General features: G+C 44.7%; 1 protein-coding gene across 1 annotated transcript in view; it reads right to left on the reverse strand.

The window, feature by feature from the left end:
* LOC123766304 (uncharacterized) overlaps positions 1–17,012 on the reverse strand; it is a 284,726-nt gene that overhangs the window by 122,888 nt on the left and 144,826 nt on the right. The window lies entirely within an intron of this gene.

Consider the following 17,012-nt stretch of genomic DNA (forward strand, 5'->3'; position numbering starts at 1 on the left):
GAGAGAGAGAGAGAGAGAGAGAGAGAGAGAGAGAGAGGCAGGCAGGCAGACAGTAACAGATTATGTTGTGTTGATGGGTATATAGGGTGTTGAAATATGTCCAGTGCACAGGGCTTGTTGCTGTGCAGTTGAAAGCTACGCTTTCCCCTGTTCCAGCTTTGATAGCGTTGCCAGAATTCCAACAAGCCTCCCAGTTAGAAACTAAGTTGCCAATCTCACAAGCCTTCCAATCAGCGAACAAGCAAGCCATCCACCCAACGATGACAAGTGATCAGAGTAGCAAACTAGCAAGCCATAGGCATTAAGCCAGTTCACAATTAATGTAACAAATCAGCTAGCTATAGAATTTGACAATCATAATTCATCCAATTAAATAGCAATGAAACTAAAGTCAGTCAATTAACCAGCCAGTCAGTCAAATAGCTTGTCAGCCAGCCAGGCATCCACTAAGTCAATTGGCTAGTCAGCCAGCCAGCCAGACACCCAGCCAGCCAGCCAACCAGCCAGCCAGCCGGCCAGCCGGCCAGCTAACCAGACAGCCAGCCAACCAGCCAGTCAGCCAGGCAGCCAGCCAGCCAGCAAGCCAGCCAGCAAGCCAGGCAGGCGGCCAGGCAGGCGGTAGCCACCAGAGCTGGAACATGGACTCGCACGAGCTCCCATCAAGATTTGAAATTCCCACCAGATTTATGCCTCCAATTTGTGCGTCCCAGCGCTCGTGAGCTGAGATTATGAGGCGGGTGGCGGCGGTGGGGGTGAGGGGCGGTGCTGGGGCGTGGGGAGGAGTGCCTGGGTGGTGGTGGTATGTGTTGGGGGTGATGCTGGGGTGGGGTTAAGTGGTGGAGGGGAGGCTGGTGGGTGTGTTGGGGGGTGATGCAGGGTGTGGGGTTAAGTGGTGGAGGGGAGGCTGGTGGGTGTTTTGGGGGTGATGCAGGGGGTAGGGTGAGGTAGGTGGTGATGGAGGCATTCTGATGCTGGGTGAGTATTGATGATAGGTGTGACGATAGTTTCTGATAAGTGTTTACCTAATTGTGTCGATGGGATGAGATTATTTCCTTTCGTGTGTAACTTTCATGTTTAGATTCTCGCTATGTCTTGATGCCCTATTTCCCCCCTCTACTGGCTGGCACGTCACTAAACACCTAGTTAATAAATCCACAAGGGCCGTGACGAGGATTCGAACCTACGTCCGAGATCATCCCAGACGCTGTCTTAATCGACTGAGCTACGACATGGTCAAAAAGATATGAAACTAGAAGTTGTACCTAATTTACTTGGATCCTGCAGCCTCTCCGAGACACAAACCAGGATTTTACACAACTCCCCCCTGCACTCAAGCTATGTCAATATGCCGTTCTACCTCTTCGCCCTTACTTCATTACACACAAAAATCACAATAGCATGATACATCACGCTATTGTGATTTCTGTGTGAAACACCTAGTTCATTCCAGCATGTTTGGTGCTGTATTGTGTGTGTGTTGTTGTTGTTTAAAATTCGCTACCTGGAACAAAAAGTTCCAAGTAGCACGGAATATGGTGAGCCCGTACATGTATGTGTGTGTGTGTGTTCTCGAGTCCTTCCCTCAGAGTCCGCTAGTTACCGTTGGCATATGGCATACATTCCATTTATTTTCCTGCCACCCTTTCTCCATTTCCATTACATTTATTGTGTTTTATAAATGCGTCGAACTTTTCACGAATTTCTCGATTGCGTAAAATAATGGGACGTTTTAGGTCAGTTGATGGGATGGGTTTATCTGGCCACTAACTACTGTAGTTTGTCCAGCTCTCCTCCTGTAGCTCTCCACAGTCCTTATTGTTAAGCTATTTTTCTTAGCTTTGCGCCATCTATACACATTGACATATGCAAACTCACTTAGTCTTATAAGTCGTTCACATAGATAAGGGTGACCAGCGGACCCAGAACTGAGCCCTGTAGGACCTCACTTGCACTCTGACGTCGCCCTGACTTTCACTCTCTTTTTCCTTTCTGTCAGGTACTCCCATATCCAGTTGAGTGTGTTCAGTTATCCCAGCTGGCCTTTCCACATGATATGTGACGGCTGTAGAAGTCTGTGACATTGGAATTAATTTCCACTCACGTAATTTGTATCTGTTGGGGTTGGGCTTCAGCGCGTTGGTCCCGCCTCTTACCTTTCAATCAACTGGCGTATAGATTCCCGAATCTATTGGGGTCCTGTCATGTCTATATTTGAAGCTGTGTATTCAGGCTTCCTTCAATAACTTCCACAAAAATTCTTTCTAATGGCCCTTTGGCTGTGGCTTCAAATAATCTTGCGTCTCCCTTGTTCGGATACTTTCCATTCCAAACTATCTGTCATTATTTGCCGTGTCTATTCCACTTACAATTTTGTATATTGTAAACATATCCCCCGATGTTTCGTCTCTCTTCCAGCGACGTAAAGTTTAATTCCTCTAGTATATCCGCGTAACTCATACCTCTTAATTCTGGAACTTGTCTAATGGCATTCCTCTGGATTTTTTTCCCAGGTCTCTTATGACTTTGACGAGATAAGGATTCTATGCTGTTGCCGCATATTCCAGGACTGGTCTGATGTATGTGGTATGCGGGCTCCTGAATGGGGGTGACGCTAGGCTAGTGTGGCTAGAGACGCGAGGCTGGGCCGGGCCGGGGAGTCGTCAGTCAGCGAGGCAGGGTTTGGGTGAGGCGAGGCCGGACCCCAAGGAGTTAAAAGTGAGGCTGGGTGAGGCAAAGCGGGGGGGGGGGGGGGAGGGGGAGGGGTGCAGGAAACTGGGGGATGATCCCGGGCTCACGCCGGACACCGGTTATTGTTGTGAAGCTTAACCTCAACGCTGGATCTCTGGGGAACCGCTGCTGGAGGGGGTCGAGGGCGAGGCTGGGGAGGGGAGGCTGGGGAGGAAAGGCCTTGGAGGGGAGGGGAGGCCGGGGAGGGGAGGAGAAGGGGAGGGGAGGAAAAGGGAAGGTGGCAGGCGGAGAGGATTGAGGAGATATAAGGAGAGAATGAACGAAAAGATGAAAGCAGGATAATGATAAACTGGACGAGGAATGTAGAGGTTTTCTACATTCTCCTCCCTTCCTCCTCTTCTACGGAGGAGGAGGAGGAAGGGAGGGAGGGTCAAGAAGGAGGTGGAAGGAGAAAGAGAACACCCCAGGAAAATATGAGGGAATGTGTAGAAGTAGTCAGGGAGATGGAGACTGAGAAAGAGGACAGGGAACAGGAAAAGGCAGCAACTAGAAAAGGGGGGGAATGAGGAAAAAGAAGAGAGGGAGGAGGAAAGGGAGGAAGAGGGAGGGAGAAGGAAGGAATAAGGGAGACAGGAAAGGAGAGGGAGAAGGCACGGCCGACCTAGAGGACACAAGTCAGAAGAGGATCACTTACAATCCTCTTTAATTCTGAAGGGATCAAGAGTGGTAGCGGCGATGGACACGACATTACTGATAATCTCCGGACACGGGTTCGACTCCCTCATCCCCTCACCACCACCACGTCGACTCCCACATTCTAACCACCCTGAATAATTCCACATCTTTACACCCACCGCTGCCATGGAACATGTAAACCATTGGTTAATACCCAGAAAAGGCGAAAGATTTTGAAATCGAGCGAAGGGTGTGTGTACGTAGGTCTGGTGGGAAGCTGGAAATGTTGTGGGTTAATCTTTAATCTTTAATGTAGTGGTCAGCGGCGAGGAAGTTTGTTTATTTCCACTCGCGGATAATCTAGATTGTTGTGGTGAGCCTCAAGAACTTGTGACCGAGCGGATATTATCCCTGGTTAGATCTCTTCTTCACTAGGGCCAAGGGTCGCTACTATCTTCCTTCCCCTGGGGGTCACTAGTCTCTTCTTTCCTGGGGGTCACTATAGTCTCTTCTTCCCCTGGGGGTCACTATAGTCTCTTCTTTCCTGGGGGTCACTATAGTCTCTTCTTCCCCTGGGGGTCACTATATTCTCTTCTTCCCCTGGGGGTCACTATATTCTCTTCTTCCCCTGGGGGTCACTATATTCTCTTCTTCCCCTGGGGGTCACTATAGTCTCTTCTTCCCCTGGGGTCACTATAGTCTCTTCTTTCCTGGGGTCACTATAGTCTCTTCTTTCCTGGGGTCACTATAGTCTCTTCTTTCCTGGGGTCACTATAGTCTCTTCTTCCCTGGGGGTCATTAGTCTCTTCTTCCTTAGGGTAAGTTCTTCTTTCCCTTCTCCTCCTCCTCCCTTGCTCCTTATCCTCCCCTGCTGCTCCTGCTCTCCCCTCTATCCTCCTCCTCCTTCTTCTTGTCCTCCTGTTCGTGGTCCTTCAGTTTCTGTATATTATATTTTCTTGCAGTTCCACCTTCTGTATTTTTGCTGCGTCGTGTTTTCCCCCTGGCTGCTCCGCCTGCTGTGACTATTGCATCTGGTAATGTTCCTTCTGTTGTTAATACATGTTGCTGCCACTGTTGCTAGTGTCTGTTGGTGTGTGTGTGTGTGTGTGTGTGTGTGTGTGTGTGTGTGTGTGTGTGTATGTGTGTGTGTGTGTGTGTGTGTGTGTGTGTGTGTGTGTGTGTGTGTGTGTGTGTGTGTGTGTGTGTGTGTGTGTGTGCATATTTACCTATATATGCCTGTTGGGCACGCCCGTAGTGTGTGTGTGTGTGTGTGTGTGTGTGTGTGTGTGTGTGTGTGTGTGTGTGTGTGTGTGTCTGCATATTTACCTATATATGCCTGTTGGGCACGCCCGTAGTGTGTGTGTGTGTGTGTAGAGGGGGTAGACAGAGGGGGGGGGGGGTGTTGACAAGTAGTGCCGGGTGCGGGTGTAACTACCGGCAATTACCACCTAACGAGCACCTGTAATTGGCAGGTTGGACAGGTGACACCTTCCCGCCGCCTGCCACCGTCATTCGTCATCTTGAGGCTTAAGTCCCTAAACCTGCCATCTGTTACCTCAAACCTGCCGTCCTTGGCTTAAACCTGCCGTCCTTGGCTTAAACCTGCCGTCCTTGGCTTAAACCTGCCGTCCTTGGCTTAAACCTGCCGTCCTTGGCTTAAACCTGCTGTCTTTGGCTTAAACCTGCCGTCCTTGGCTTAAACCTGCCGTCCTTGGCTTAAACCTGCCGTCCTTGGCTTAAACCTGCCGTCCTTGGCTTAAACCTGCCGTCCTTGGCTTAAACCTGCCGTCCTTGGCTTAAACCTGCCGTCCTGCACTTGAAACCTGTCACCGTCTATGGCATCCTTCACAGGATTATGTTGAAAAGTGGAAGGTTGTGGTGCGTGGTGTGTGTTGTGTGGGGTGAGGTGCAGGAGTTAAGGACCAGGTCACCTGTATGGCCGGAGGAGGACTCTCTCACTCCTGTGAAAACAGCTGAACCTTCTGGTCATATATAGGTCAGTGATAATATATATATATATATATATATATATATATATATATATATATATATATATATATATATATATATATATATATATATATATATATATTATATATATATGTGAATAAATATATAGTTAATATATATAAATTCTGGGACTATATAAATACTAGCTAGGGTGTTGCTCGGGTGACGGATCTTCACAATACACAGCCTCTTAACTGTAACTATCTTTGCTACATATTGTCGTCTTCCCTGCCCCCTCCTCCTCCCCCCACCTTTTCCTGGGCACTGCTGGGTACGCCATCTTTATCCATCGTCATCACTGCCTTTCTTTCCCTCACCACCTTCCATTGACTTTACTACCAATTCAATAAACAAACTCCACAAGACAAATTAAAATTTATCATGGATGAAATATGCTGAATGAATCAAAAGGAGGACAGAATCTGGTATTTAATCTCTCTCTCTCTCTCTCTCTCTCTCTGTCTCTCTCTCTCTCTCTCTGTCTCTCTCTCTCTCTCTCTCTCTCTCTCTCTCTCTCTGTCTCTCTCTCTCTCTCTCTCTCTCTCTCTCTCTCTGTCTCTCTCTCTCTCTGTCTCTCTCTCTCTCTCTCTCTCTCTCTCTCTCTCTCTCTCTCTCTCTCTCTCTCTCTCTCTCTCTCTCTCTCTCTCTCTCTCTCTCTCTCTCTCTCCTGCAAATAAAACTAATAACATTTTAGAACACTTCAAACATAATTGGTTTATAAACAGTGATCACTAGACATTGAAACACTAACAAATGTAAGGACAAATACCCATGTCATCACTCTATATTTGTTTGCCTATATATATATATATATATATATATATATATATATATATATATATATATATATATATATATATATATATATATATATATAACAAACAAATAATCATAATAAAACTTCAGAGTCGACTGATAATGGCATAGCGATATTTTTCGTGGGGGGGTGACTTTGGCACAATGTCACGTGGTACTTTTTTCTTTGATACTTATCCCGACTTACCTATGTTGGGCACGTACCCGTCAGTAATTACTGGAACAAAATTTAGTGAAGCTAGCGTCAAACGTCTGGCCTCCAACCTCGTCCAGAAATTTATAGGTATAGATTCTAGATATAGATGTTCTCACTGATTCTGTCTAGCAGATTTCCCTAGATGAAAACCTCGTTGATAATTACTGAATATTTCACATAAATTAGCTCCAAATATATTCATATCGTATGTATAATGTATCATAAAGTTGACTTTAGTAAAGAATGTGACTATTCAGTATTTACATAAAGAAATTGTATTAGGGTACATTTTATGGTTGTTAGTGTCGGATGAAAGAAAAACATATCTATAACAAATAATTACATGTGTTTCTAAATTTCCGATGATTAAATTTATTCACATTGCTAAAAGTCAGCATTTTGGTTCATTCTCATTTAGCTTTGGAACAGAAAACGGGCTGCTCGAGACTTTTGATAAAAAGGGCCAGAAACTTCTCAATTGGGATTTATACTAACTTTAAAATCAATGAAAGTAGACAAGACAATGCGAGGCGGCTGCTGTTTGTACCCACCTAGAGTCACCCGTGTGTGTAACCTTTGCTTGAAACAATCCCTCCATCACGTCTCTTTATCCCCCCCCCACCCCAGATTATAGATCGCTCATCGCCTTGATGTGCCACTACGTACATAATATACCTGTTTTATCTTAAACAACGTTCTAATACGTCATAAACACGTTAAGCCAAGATGTAACAACTTTATTACAAGTTGTAACAAGCGGAAAATAGAGACAATTTCGGTTTGTGTTTCCAGGGAATCGACTTGAGAATGGTCCAGGACGGACCGAAACGTTGTCGTCCCTTCACTTTCTAGTGTATGGTCTGTTCAACATAAAACCTTTTCAGTTTTTCTTATATAAGAATCAAAACAAATCAACACAAACTATCAAACAATAAGGGGGAAAAAAAGGAACTTTATAAACAAATTATAACCGACGAGCGCAATTATTATTTCAGTTTACTTTAGTTTACGTTAATAAACAAGCGAGAGCTTGGAGTCATAGAAACCAACCCTCGCCCGTTCTCTTGATTGCCCACTCCGTAAGAAATCCAACCTACTAACCAAACCGGAAATATACCAACCCAACCAACCCACCTAACCTGTCGAGTCCGATGCACAGAAAACGGGAAGATTTGTGAGTTAATATTTTGTCACGATAGGTTGCATTTGTTACAATGGTTAGCATAACGTACTCAACACGACCTATTAGTTGAGAGACTGGGTTGATGATAGACCAATTGGGTCATTAGGTTCCCCCCCCCCCTCAATCGAAGGTTCATAGAAATGTAATTAATTTAATTGGTAAATGGGTTGCTGGGGGGAAAGGGGGGGAGGGAGTGTAGTTTCTAAAAATTCATGCTAGTATGAATGGTTTTGTTAGGTGTGTGTGTGGCTTTTGTTGGTGTGTGGCTTTGGTTGGTGTGTGGCTTTTGTTGGTGTGTGTGGCTTTTGTTGGTGTGTGGCTTTTGTTGGTGTGTGGCTTTTGTTGGTGTGTGGCTTTTGTTGGTGTGTGGCTTTTGTTGGTGTGTGGCTTTTGTTGGTGTGTGGCTTTGGTTGGTGTGTGGCTTTTGTTGGTGTGTGTGGCTTTTGTTGGTGTGTGGCTTTTGTTGGTGTGTGGCTTTTGTTGGTGTGTGGCTTTTGTAGGTGTGTGGCTTTGGTTGGTGTGTGGCTTTTGTTGGTGTGTGTGGCTTTTGTTGGTGTGTGGCTTTTGTTGGTGTGTGGCTTTTGTTGGTGTGTGGCTTTTGTTGGTGTGTGGCTTTTGTTGGTGTGTGGCTTTTGTTGGTGTGTGGCTTTTGTTGGTGTGTGGCTTTTGTTGGTGTGTGTGGCTTTTGTTGGTGTGTGTGGCTTTTGTTGGTGTGTGGCTTTTGTTGGTGTGTGGCTTTTGTTGGTGTGTGGCTTTTGTTGGTGTGTGGCTTTTGTTGGTGTGTGGCTTTTGTAGGTGTGTGGCTTTTGTTGGTGTGTGGCTTTTGTTGGTGTGTGGCTTTTGTTGGTGTGTGGCTTTTGTAGGTGTGTGGCTTTTGTTGGTGTGTGGCTTTTGTTGGTGTGTGTGGCTTTTGTTGGTGTGTGGCTTTTGTTGGTGTGTGGCTTTTGTTGGTGTGTGTGGCTTTTGTTGGTGTGTGGCTTTTGTTGGTGTGTGGCTTTTGTTGGTGTGTGGCTTTTGTTGGTGTGTGGCTTTTGTTGGTGTGTGTGGCTTTTGTTGGTGTGTGGCTTTTGTTGGTGTGTGTGGCTTTTGTTGGTGTGTGTGGCTTTTGTTGGTGTGTGTGGCTTTTGTTGGTGTGTGTGGCTTTTGTTGGTGTGTGGCTTTTGTTGGTGTGTGGCTTTTGTTGGTGTGTGGCTTTTGTTGGTGTGTGTGGCTTTTGTTGGTGTGTGGCTTTTGTTGGTGTGTGTGGGTTTTGTTGGTGTGTGTGGCTTTTGTTGGTGTGTGTGGGTTTTGTTGGTGTGTGTGGCTTTTGTTGGTGTGTGTGGGTTTTGTTGGTGTGTGGCTTTTGTTGGTGTGTGGCTTTTGTTGGTGTGTGGCTTTTGTTGGTGTGTGTGGCTTTTGTTGGTGTGTGTGGCTTTTGTTGGTGTGTGTGGGTTTTGTTGGTGTGTGGCTTTTGTTGGTGTGTGGCTTTTGTTGGTGTGTGTGGGTTTTGTTGGTGTGTGGCTTTTGTTGGTGTGTGGCTTTTGTTGGTGTGTGTGGCTTTTGCAGGTGTGTGGCTTTTGCAGGTGTGTGGCTTTTGTTGGTGTGTGGCTTTTGTAGGTGTGTGGCTTTTGTTGGTGTGTGGCTTTTGTTGGTGTGTGTGGCTTTTGTTGGTGTGTGGCTTTTGTTGGTGTGTGTGGCTTTTGTTGGTGTGTGGCTTTTGTTGGTGTGTGGCTTTTGTTGGTGTGTGTGGATTTTGTTGGTGTGTGGCTTTTGTTGGTGTGTGGCTTTTGTTGGTGTGTGGCTTTTGTTGGTGTGTGTGGCTTTTGTTGGTGTGTGTGGCTTTTGTTGGTGTGTGGCTTTTGTTGGTGTGTGGCTTTTGTTGGTGTGTGTGGATTTTGTTGGTGTGTGGCTTTTGTTGGTGTGTGGCTTTTGTTGGTGTGTGGCTTTTGTTGGTGTGTGGCTTTTGTTGGTGTGTGGCTTTTGTTGGTGTGTGTGGATTTTGTTGGTGTGTGGCTTTTGTTGGTGTGTGGCTTCTGTTGGTGTGTGGCTTTTGTAGGTGTGTGGCTTTTGTAGGTGTGTGGCTTCTGTTGGTGTGTGGCTGTGAACGGACAGTCTAGCCGTTGATGGTGACAGTGACTGTCACTGACAGGCAGTTTAGCCACACGTGTGTCAACTTAGCTAACTGTAATGGTGACACGAGACCTTCACCACTACGCACATGTACCTTAAGGACTCAAGTAGCGTGCTTTACGCGGAGTTAATGCTCATCACTTCCCGTTTTCTGTGAGCTCGTCCTCTTATTGGTCTTATGGAACACCAAAGGGTCGACCCAGACGTAAAATTTGCGGGGGTTTAGGGAAATGAAAACTGCCTTCAAAACTTCACTGTTATATTGTGATTTTTTGTTTAATAAAGTCCATATGGTTCTGCGATAGATGAATGTATATCGTAAGTTTGTTGTGCATTACAGAAACTTACGATATATCTTATAATGAACCTTATATTTGTATTTTTATGGGGAAGGATAGTTTTAAAGTACTTCTACTATCCTTTTAAAGAAGGATAGTAGAAGGATATAGAAGATATATTTGCCCAACACTGGTAACGTCTCCCTTCCCCAGCTTGTCTGAAATGTCTTCAGGTCTTTAATAGCCTTTTAGAAGTAACTTTGTGATGTTTTTGCCAAGTTGAGCAATAAGTGTCTGGTGGAAGTATTCAATAAGTGTCCCAGCCTCCCTCTCCCTCTGACCTCTCAAGGTCCTCTCTCTGCAACCCTTTACCAATATACTGTGACAAGTCTATGTCAGGTTTTTGTAAACACTTTGTCAGTCTCAAGAATGGAAATAATACTTAGCAAAACCTGGTGGTTGTGGACCTGGGATCTGTGTGACTACACTTATGTGTCACACCTTGGTCATAAGTGTGGTGTTGTAAGTGTTCAGTGTGTCACACCTTGGTCATAAGTGTGGTGTTGTAAGTGTTCAGTGTGTCACACCTTGGTCATAAGTGTGGTGGTGTAAGTGTTCAGTGTGTCACACCTTGGTCATAAGTGTGGTGGTGTAAGTGTTCAGTGTGTCACACCTTGGTCTTAAGTGTGGTGGTGTAAGTGTTCAGTGTGTCACACCTTGGTCATAAGTGTGGTGGTGTAAGTGTTCAGTGTCACACCTTGGTCATAAGTGTGGTGTTGTAAATGTTCAGTGTCACACCTTGGTCATAAGTGTGGTGGGGTAAGTGTTCAGTGTGTCACACCTTGGTCATAAGTGTGGTGGGGTAAGTGTTCAGTGTCACACCTTGGTCATAAGTGTGGTGGGGTAAGTGTTCAGTGTGTCACACCTTGGTCATAAGTGTGGTGGTGTAAGTGTTCAGTGTCACACCTTGGTCTTAAGTGTGGTGGTGTAAGTGTTCAGTGTGTCACACCTTGGTCATAAGTGTGGTGGTGTAAGTGTTCAGTGTGTCACACCTTGGTCATAAGTGTGGTGGTGTAAGTGTTCAGTGTCACACCTTGGTCTTAAGTGTGGTGGTGTAAGTGTTCAGTGTGTCACACCTTGGTCATAAGTGTGGTGGTGTAAGTGTTCAGTGTGTCACACCTTGGTCATAAGTGTGGTGTTGTAAGTGTTCAGTGTGTCACACCTTGGTCATAAGTGTGGTGGTGTAAGTGTTCAGTGTGTCACACCTTGGTCATAAGTGTGGTGGTGTAAGTGTTCAGTGTGTCACACCTTGGTCATAAGTGTGGTGGTGTAAGTGTTCAGTGTGTCACACCTTGGTCTTAAGTGTAAGGACATACACTGGCAGGATTCATCAAACACTCGTGCAAGCACTTACGAACCTGTATATCTTTTCTCAATCTTTAGCAGTTTTGTTTACATGAAATATAGTTTGAGTTGCTGGGCACCAGGAGGCTGTTATAACAACATTTAACAGTAACAATTGTTATTTGATTAATAATGGATATTTGATAATTATTATTATTAATGATTCTATATAATTATGATAATTATGTTGTTTGATAATAATAATTTGATTGGGAAGTTTCGATGCTCCTAAACTGTTTAATAAACGTAAACACAGCCGCTGAAGATTGATAAAAGATGAAGAGGTTGGTGAGTACTTGAGTAACTCCTTGATGAATCCTGAAGCAAGAAGGGGCGACACTCAAGTCGTACTTGGACACTTCACCAGTTCTCCTCCCTTCCTTTCAACTGCTCCCTTCCCCTTTCCTCCTCCCAACCCATTTCCTTCTCTACCCTCTCCACGTTTCTCACTGTTTCCCCTCCCCTTCCCCTCTCCCTCCCCTCTCCCTCCCCTCCTTCCCCTCTCCCTCCCCTCCTTCCCCTCTCCCTCCCCTCCTCCCCCTCCCCTCTTCCCCCTCCTGGTTGGATAACTAACCAGGAGCGGCAGGAACCTCCGAGCGAGGCAATATGTCGCGCCGCCAATTATCAGCCGTGACAAGTATTGACTCTGACCCACCAAATAGTGATTATTCTTTTCTCGCAGACAAAGCAATTATCACAACAAACTCGCCGATTCATTTGTCTCTGACTCCCCGCAGCTTTCATCGACTGAGAGAGAGAGAGAAGGGTTGTTTACACGCAGACCTTGCGCCACGGGGACCCCGGCCCTAAGTGCGGGTGCCGACAGCCCACTCTGCTAACTCCGGCTCCCCCCCCCCCCCGAAAGGTAGACTTTACCCGGTTTTCGACCGTCTGCTTAATGTCATGGCGGGAAACTACCGCACGCTGGTGATGATCGCGTTCTGAATAATTTTAAGGAGAGCGCCGCTGCCCAATGAGCGTTCTAATGGGTTTATCCAAGTCGTTCGGCTATTGATTGGAGGCGGGAGCCCCGGGTCAGGATATTAAGCGGGGCCCAGCAGGCTGACAGCAACAAATGCACCAGTGTGGCCGCGCCGAGGCATCAATTCCCAGCTTCTCTCCCACTCAATTTGTCTACCATTTCGGGGTTCTAGTGGCATCATAAAACACATTGTATGTTAAAATGTTGGATAGCGTGGCAGGCTCGTAGCGGTAATACGGTGCGGAGGAGGACGTGGCGAGAGAGAGAGAGAGAGAGAGAGACAAAGGTGCAGTGTGAGGGGAACATAAACTGGCGTGCGGCACCTTAAGTATGTGGCCCAACAGACTCGCGCAATCACCAGCTTCCACAAAATGGCGCAATCTGTCCAACACCCGCATGGATCTCGCGGCTCGTCCATTTGTTCGCCTTCTTTGTCCAGCTATCCGGCCTCTTTGTCCAGCTATCCGGCCTCTTTGTCTAGCTATCCGGCCTCTTTGTCCAGCTATCCGGCCTCTTTGTCCAGCTATCCGGCCTCTTTGTCCAGGTATCCGGCCTCTTTGTCTAGCTATCCGGCCTCTTTGTCCAGCTATCCGGCCTGTTTGTCCAGCTATCCGGCCTGTTTGTCCAGCTATCCAGCCTCTTTGTCCAGCTATCCGGCTTCTTTGTCCAGGTATCATCTCCACCTCTTAAGCTACCCATCATTCCTCTTTGTGCATTCATTCTTATTTGTTCACTGGCAAATAACGTTAGAGCACTAACGTAAAGCTTAGTGCTTTACTTTGATAATTCTCTTTATTATCGTCATTTTCTTAATTTGTTAAATTATCCCCCCCCTATTTGTCCAGTTATTCACCTTTTGTCTAGTTATTCACCTTCTTTGTCCAGTTATTCACCTTCTTTGTCCAGTTATTCACCTTCTTTGTCCAGTTATTCACCTTCTTTGTCTAGTTATTCACCTTTTGTCCAGTTATTCACCTTCTTTGTCTAGTTATTCACCTTCTTTGTCCAGTTATTCACCTTCTTTGTCCAGTTATTCACCTTCTTTGTCTAGTTATTCACCTTCTTTGTCTAGTTATTCACCTTCTTTGTCCAGTTATTCACCTTCTTTGTCCAGTTATTCACCTTCTTTGTCCAGTTATTCACCTTCTTTGTCCAGTTATTCACCTTTTGTCCAGTTATTCACCTTCTTTGTCCAGTTATTCACCTTTTGTCCAGTTATTCACCTTCTTTGTCCAGTTATTCACCTTTTGTCCAGTTATTCACCGTCTTTGTCCAGTTATTCACCTTCTTTGTCTAGTTATTCACCTTCTTTGTCCAGTTATTCACCTTCTTTGTCCAGTTATTCACCTTCTTTGTCTAGTTATTCACCTTCTTTGTCCAGTTATTCACCTTCTTTGTCCAGTTATTCACCTTCTTTGTCCAGTTATTCACCTTCTTTGTCCAGTTATTCACCTTCTTTGTCTAGTTATTCACCTTCTTTGTCTAGTTATTCACCTTCTTTGTCCAGTTATTCACCTTCTTTGTCCAGTTATTCACCTTCTTTGTCCAGTTATTCACCTTCTTTGTCCAGTTATTCACCTTCTTTGTCCAGTTATTCACCTTCTTTGTCCAGTTATTCATCATGATCATCTAGTTATAGCACCCGTTGCTCACTAACTCGCCCCGTGGCCTTTGTTTTCATCCAGGTCTCTTCAGGCTGCAGCATTATTTCTTATTACCTTGTGTCCAGTAACTTGGCTTCTGTCCAGTAACTTGGCTTCTGTCCAGTAACTTGGCTTCTGTCCAGTAACTTGGCTTCTGTCCAGTAACTTGGCTTCTGTCCAGTAACTCTGCTTCTGTCCAGTAACTTGGCTTCTGTCCAGTAACTTGGCTTCTGTCCAGTAACTTGGCTTCTGTCCAGTAACTTGGCTTCTGTCCAGTAACTTGGCTTCTGTCCAGTAACTCTGCTTCTGTCCAGTAACTTGGCTTCTGTCCAGTAACTTGGCTTCTGTCCAGTAACTTGGCTTCTGTCCAGTAACTTGGCTTCTGTCCAGTAACTTGGCTTCTGTCCAGTAACTTGGCTTCTGTCCAGTAACTCTGCTTCTGTCCAGTAACTTGGCTTCTGTCCAGTAACTTGGCTTCTGTCCAGTAACTTGGCTTCTGTCCAGTAACTTGGCTTCTGTCCAGTAACTTGGCTTCTGTCCAGTAACTTGGCTTCTGTCCAGTTATTCGTCTTCTTTCCAGTTATTCGTCTTCTGTCACGTTATTCGTCCTATTTGTAAAGCTAATTGTTCTGTGTCGTCCGGTTAGCTTGCTGGCTGGCTGGCCTGGTTAGCTAGTTACCTTCATGTTTTTTTTTCCGTTGAGGTAGTTTACGGTCCTGTTGCTTCAAAGATTTCCGTCCTGTTGGCCCGTTTACGTTTCCCGTTTGACTAGCTGTTATCCGTTAAAGTATCCATAGCCCATCATTGTTGTGTTCTGAGATACGGACTGTTTACAACTTACGCTATCTGTTGTTCCAGCCTTCCTGTTATCAAGAGTCGACCCTCCTGTTTACCTAGTGTCCTGTTCATATCTCTCTCTCTCTCTCTCTCTCTCTCTCTCTCTCTCTCTCTCTCTCTCTCTCTCTCTCTCTCTCTCTCTCTCTCTCTCTCTCTCTCTCGTATCCTACTACAAATGACAGTCTAGCCTGATACAGGAACCAGCTACAGTACCTCTCGTTCTGTACTGACGAGAGGAATGACGCTAGACCAAATTCCTGCTCTCTCTGTCCCTCTTGTCCTCCCCCCCCCCTTCCCTTTTCTTCCTTATTTCCTCCACCAAACAAATACCAACAGGTTAGCGTAACAAAATAGTAATCAGAAATATAGATTCCATTAGCAATTCAACACGAGCCAATAAGCACTCATGATTTCCATGGAAAACACGAAACGCAAATATGAAACACTCAAAACAGTGTCCCCCTCTCCCCCCTCTTCTTCCCCCCTCTTCTTCCCCCTCCCCCATGGATGTATACACAGGGAGTGGGGGGGTAGGGGGGGGGGGGTCAGGGGGAGAGGGGGGGATTGTGGGAGTATTTGTTTTTCACGGTGTGACAAATACATGTCTCTGTTCAGTATAAATATAATCTGAAAATAAAATACACACAGAACTAAAAATATTCCGTATCAAATGGGATTATACCGATGTGTCAAATGTTTTATTAAATACCAATCTACATTTTTCAATCAAACAGTGTCTGATTGGCGGCTGTGTTGAACATGCTGCCTCGATAAAAATTCAACACCGCGTATTACATTATTTTTTGTGTTATTGTTCCTGTATGTTTTTTTCCTCTGTGCTTTTTTTTTAATGCTTTTTATGCCTTTTTAATGCCTTTTTAATGCTTATTTATGATTTTTTAATGCTTATTTATGATTTTTTAATGCTTATTTATGCCTTTTTAATGCTTATTTATGATTTTTTAATGCTTATTTATGATTTTTTAATGCTTATTTATGATTTTTTAATGCTTATTTATGATTTTTTAATGCTTATTTATGATTTTTTAATGCTTATTTATGCCTTTTTAATGCTTATTTATGATTTTTTAATGCTTATTTATGATTTTTTAATGCTTATTTATGATTTTTTAATGCTTATTTATGATTTTTTAATGCTTATTTATGCCTTTTTAATGCTTATTTATGATTTTTTAATGCTTATTTATAATTTTTTAATGCTTATTTATGCCTTTTTAATGCTTATTTATGCCTTTTTAATGCTTATTTATGATTTTTTTTATATTTTTTTAAATGTTTTTTAATTTTTTTAGTAAATTCGGATAATGTATTTTTGATAATGAATATGTTTTAAACTTAAAGTTAATGAATATATCACTTGTATATTTATATATTTTTTATTTTATTTTCTTGTATTTTAATGATTTTCTTTCTCTTGACTAAATAATTGAAGTGTTTGCGTCTCTTTAAATAGATTTGTTTATCGGGATTATGTTTGTCCGTGAATGTGTTTGTTTGTTGATGTATTTGTTGTTAATTTGTTGGGCTGCTTATGAAGTTGAAGGTTCATGCGTGAATCTGTATGTTTTTGTCAGGGTACCTGTATGTCCGTGAGCCTGTATGTCCGTGAGCCTGTATGACCGTCCGTGAGCCTGTATGTCCGTCCGTGAGCCTGTATGTCCGTCCGTGAGCCTGTATGACCGTCCGTGAGCCTGTATGACCGTCCGTGAGCCTGTATGTCCGTGAGCCTGTATGTCCGTGAGCCTGTATGTCCGTCCGTGAGCCTGTATGTCCGTGAGCCTGTATGTCCGTGAGCTTGTATGTCCGTGAGCCTGTATGTCCGTGAGCCTGTATGTCCATGAGCCTGTATGTCCGTGAGCCTGTATGTCCGTCCGTGAGCCTGTATGTCCGTCCGTGAGCCTGTATGTCCGTGAGCCTGTATGTCCGTGAGCCTGTATGTCCGTGAGCCTGTATGTCCATGAGCCTGTATGTCCGTGAGCCTGTATGTCCGTCCGTGAGCCTGTATGACCGTCCGTGAGCCTGTATGACCGTCTGTGAGACTGTATGACCGTCCGTGAGCCTGTATGACCGTCTGTGAGCCTGTATGACCGTCCGTGAGCCTGTATGACCGTCTGTGAGCCTGTATGTCCGTCAGCCTGTATGTCCGTCAGCCTGTATGTCCATGAGCCTG

This window comes from Procambarus clarkii, chromosome 9 (assembly GCF_040958095.1).
Source record: "Procambarus clarkii isolate CNS0578487 chromosome 9, FALCON_Pclarkii_2.0, whole genome shotgun sequence".
Lineage (NCBI taxonomy): Eukaryota > Metazoa > Arthropoda > Malacostraca > Decapoda > Cambaridae > Procambarus > Procambarus clarkii.